We start from the raw sequence: 5,243 nt of genomic DNA on the forward strand, positions 1-5,243 counted from the left end.
AGTCACCTCATGCGTTTTGCCTTCATTACTGTTTGTGGCTCCAGAGTCATTAGCAGTGATCTGGTCGCATGCTGTAACTGAGCAGAGCAGTGAAGCTGCAAAGAAGGATCTAACAATCTTGTTTACATCCTGTGCTGTGAAATATATTCTGTTTGCATTTATCAGTGTTTGCCTTCAGTGTGTTCTGTTTGATGAATCCTATAAGAGAAAACATTAAAATCCTCCCTGACAACCAACTAAGAAAGACTGAGTCAGAATGTATGAAGTCCAAACTGTGCTCCGTGTTATTTTTTTTTAATCAATCACAAGGCGCTGGGGGGAAGAGGCTGGTGCATCTTCGTGAGTTTGCCACGTCTGTTCCAATTACAAATGATGACAATGCAAAATTCAAAAGCAAAATGAAAGAAATTAGCATTTACTTGCAAAAGCAGCATTTGCATGAATATGTAAATGCGGACGTGGGGGACTGGTCTTTGTGATTATACACTCGTGGCAGCTGATAATAAATTCAAACAGACTTGTTTACAATCAAAGCAGAGAGTTTTCTGTCCCCGAGGACAAGCTCAGCCTCAGCGCATCTCAAGGTGAGCCGAGCAGCAGATGAAGGAGCCGGAATGATAAATCTCAACACCCGTGCACGCATTTGGCATTTATCTCATGTAACACTCATCTGAATATTTTTAGCTTAGCTCTTAGCAAACATCAGTTATCTCACAGCCCGCCAAATGCAGCAGAAAGTCAATTTTGAGTGCATGTCATCTTACTCTGTGCAGGCCCGGTGCTCTGGAGTTATCGTTGTGTATCTCACAGGCCCGGCTGTGTGCATGACGAGAGCAAAGGGGGGGATGCAGGAGTCAGCCTGAAAAAGAGGAAATCACTGGTGGAAGCAGCTTTGCACTGGTAGCAGACGACAGCAGGAGGGTAGTAGTTGGAGTATGGCATCTTTCTGAATGTTGCCATGCATTTGTGGAGGACAAGATCACGGTGTTCTTTCCACCAGAAGTCCATCATCAGAAACATGTGTGTCTGTGTGAGTGGAGACAAAACGTCAGTAACATTTTGACTGTAATGTCTTTTCAGTGTTTTTTGCACAGGTGACGTATAGTTCAGAGAACATTCGCTCTAAGTTTAGTACAATGAGAGCTCAAGTATGTGAGCCGAGAACGTCGACAAAAGTGCATATTACCCCAGCAGGTCCTCAAACATTTATGAGTTCTTCAGCTCGTGTTGCTCCGCAGAGGCCTGTTAGATTTCATTGCATGATTCTGTGCTCTGTTCCAGCCTCTATTGTTGCCAATGAACCTCTGTTTATTTGCCAGGATGTTTTCTATCACGGCTCCCTCAGCTCACAAGCCGGAATAACAATGACTTTTCATCATCGAAAGGGCTGCTTGATCCCTGCGCATGCAGCAGATTGTTGCAAAATGTGCTCACACAACTGCCTTAAGCAAACACCTCGGGCTGTCCTTGTAGTATCTTCTACGTAATCATGCTATTAAAACTACATTCAACTGTGATTTTCTGATGTCATACTTTGTGTAAACTGCAATGAATAACCGAAATGAAGCGTAGTTTGTCCATGACGTCTCTGGTGAAAACAAAAGACGTGACACACTTTTGGTTTTATTTATGATTTCCCCATATGTATAACTCCACTTTGTCTTAGCAGCAACTTGAAAGATGTTGCTGTGTTGCTCAACATGCATTTGCATGACGACAAGATAATAGCAGGCACGGTCATTAAGAGACGTTCTGGTGTCAGGGCAGAGCTAAATCAAAGTATTAAGAGCTGTCCACGGTTCTGAATTATCCACTGATTTATCCTCATGCCTCTCTCTCTATCTATCTATCTATCTATCTATCTATCTATCTATCTACACCCTCCATCAGCTCTTTCCTTCTATAACAGCCTTCTTTAAGCAATTTGCAAGTTTCCACAAGAGTGAGAGAGCAGAAGATGAGTTTTTTATCACCAAGAGAAATGGCGGGCGTGAGGACACTACATGAAAAAAAAAACAGCTTTACCATGCATAGAAATGTCAGAAAGCTAAACTGCAATTTTATCATGCACTTCAGATGCATATCAATGGCCTTCTTGCTGCTCAGTGTATTGTGTATCCTGGGAGATCAGATTGTCTTGTCTTGTGGATCCTAATGGTAAACATCTGACTGAATAGAGGTTCTTTTCCCTTCACATACACTGTTAATATCAATATACATGCAAGGAGTCGAGGGTAACTGTGATCCAATGGCTCCCACTAGTGCTCAAACAGCTCACCTGCACCTCATGCAGCTGATTTCCACAAACTAGTGGTCCACAAACACTGCGGCATAATCCTTCACAGCTTAACTCACAGGTCCAGACTGTTAATAAAGTGTGAAACGACAAACAGCAAGAAGAAGGCGAGGGAAAAAGCACCGTTTTTCCACAACGGCCCGTTGGTGTTTCTTTACTGCTGGCTCCCATCCCAGTTATTACCTGCTGTGCCTTTTGTGAAGCCGAATAAAGTAGCAGCATGTGCAGACAACTTAGGCATGATATGATATTCTTAAGAGCAGGAGAGGGAGGTGAGGAGGAGGAGGAGGAGGAGAGGGAGACTCTCCCCGCAGGTGTGAGGCTGGTTTCCCTCTCTCATTGTTTCTGTCCTGCGGGAGGAGAGTGGGTGGTGGGATTCATTTCCTCCCTCAGCTCTTCGCGGTTGTTTTGCCTCACACCTCCATCTACCTGAAGCAATCGTATTATATGCACATGCACACACTTATGAGGGCACATAATAAAAAAAACACACACAAGCACACACTTCACATATACGCTGTGAAAGCAGGTGTTTAAAGGAAAAAAGCGCCCCGAGATTCACACACATACACACACACTCCCTCCCTCTCTCTCTGTCTCTCTGTGGAGGAACATTAAAGCAGATGAGTTTCTCTGGCAGGACAATCCGTCTTGTGTAAATATGTCTAACTTTCACTCCCAAACACAGTGATATCATCCCGAGCTGCAGTCACAAGAACATGCCAACTGATGCCGAGAAGACGCACACACACACATAGGAGTGAACACCTCTCTGTAGCCACAGACTCTTCCACTACTTTTTCTGCTGTGTTTGTCACTGACAGCCGTTTTCATTTACACCCAGAATAAGGTCAGAACAGTCATCTTTTACTGAATCACAGTGCAGGCAGAGCTCTCCTCACTCCTCTCCATGAGACATGTCTGCCCAGGCATTAGACGGGGCTGTCTGGCAAACACCCGCACAAGCCATTAGTGGTGGCAGAACCTAAGCGGTAATTACCATAAATGATTTGCTCCTAATGATGGCTGCTACGAGGTATTCTGCTACAAGCTACTGGACTAACGATTGATTCATTGTTCACCTGAAGTGGGCATGATGCCTCGGAGAGAATTAAATTGTAAAAGCAAAAGCGGCCGTTGAGGACTGTCAGTGACGCCCCTGTAGGTTTGAAGCGCCATGTTGTTCCCTGATGAGGTGTTTCCAGAGCTATAGGGTTCCAACGAGGCTCCTGCAGAGAGCTGGTTCTTCAAAAGCTCACAGGCCTAACTGTTGGCTATACACACAGAATACATTAAGTTTAGACTACAATCACCCATGGGTCAGTTCAATATTCCCATAGCATGAAAAAAAATGCAAGTAAGCCAAACCACACAGCAGATAAATGACAAAACAGCTGATGAAATTGCATCAGTAGTTGTGGAGCATCTGCTTGTTTTCATCCTTTATCTCAATTATCTGTCTTTTTTCCTCTCTTACTGTCTCCCTCTCTCTCACGCACACATACACACAGAGTAGCTGCTGAATGTAGGTCAGTCCTGCAGAGAGATGTGAAAGTGAATAGTAAATCAAAACTATCTATCAGCTGATGCTGCAGCAATGCTTCCCTGTGGCTAAATAGCCACACTGGGCAGCACACAAGCTAACTGATGGGTACATATGTACACACACACCAACATACGGTGTTTTTTAAGAAAACGTACAGTAGATGTGCTGAATAATTCATCAGGTCCAAAGAAAACAGCCGTTATCTGAGCTCCAATAGCAGGCCGCTCCTCTCTGAATCTGCTCCAGGTGTCAGCTTCACTTTACATGAAGCCACCTGGGAACCCCCTGAGCGAGGTCTTCTTGTCATTAAAATTACATATGTGTTGAAATTCTATGTACTCATTTCATCTCTCCCACACAATGCCGGCTCATTCGCATGCAGGTAGCGCCCCCCTTTTCTCTCCCTGTCCACCTCAGTGAAGCTCGAGAGAATAGATTAATAAATAGGACCAGAACTGGACAATAGTCTTTAAGGTACAAAATTAGCTGTGACGTCCATCCCTCCTCAGACTGGTGGCCCCCGCAGCACTGCACCAGTGATTCATTTCTCCTCTTGTTTGCGTAATTGACCGTCTGTCAGGTCGAATCAGTGGAAGAAACCAAGGTTGCCACAGAGGACAGAAACTGCGCTACAGGCCCAAAGATTTACAGCTTTGGTCAAGAGGAAGAAAAAACAACAGACATGCAGGGTGCAAAAACAGCTCAGGACATTGTGTGTCCTGCCAGTCAGCAGGAATAAGTCACACAGGACAAGCACGTCTTCACTTGTCATACTGATAGAAATGAATGGGTCAAAAGCTTCTTGCCATCAGTCCAGTTTTGCAGCTGTCACCAGTAAAATACCTGACATAATGTTACCTACCTTTCTTGCAAAATGTCTCTGACTGAGACAGAGTCTGAATTGGACCTGATAATAATATCTTCTGGCATTAAAATAGATTGTTTAGATTACAACCATTCACAAATTAAATCGCCCACTTTTTTCAACAACTTTTTTAAACTTTGAAAAAGTGTATAAAGCCTTCAGCAGCACATAAAACAGGGACAGTATAAAAATACATTGAACAACTTTCATAAAATATAGGAATAACTTACCAAACAATTTTTACTGAGGCTGTTTAAGGATCCCTGGAAACTACAAATCTGCTGAGCCTGAAGTTTAGACTATTGTTTGTTGTTCTTGATTTATAATTCTTATAAATACAGAAGATTTAGACAGTCTTCAGCTGTTCTGCATGAGTAGAAATAATTAAAAACCCTGTTTTCAGAAGGATAATTTCGTTTACCTGCATCATGTAGGCTTGTCCAAAACTGTTAGGGAGACTACATTTCCTTCCCGCGTCTGACGTCATCGGTACGCGACGGTGAACACGTGACTTGCTTGTTTTGGTTCCTCTCTAG

The sequence above is a fragment of the Semicossyphus pulcher genome, unplaced genomic scaffold (assembly GCF_022749685.1).
Source record: "Semicossyphus pulcher isolate SPU_LCO1_2020_fin unplaced genomic scaffold, fSemPul1.0.p SCAF_8, whole genome shotgun sequence".
NCBI lineage: Eukaryota > Metazoa > Chordata > Actinopteri > Labriformes > Labridae > Semicossyphus > Semicossyphus pulcher.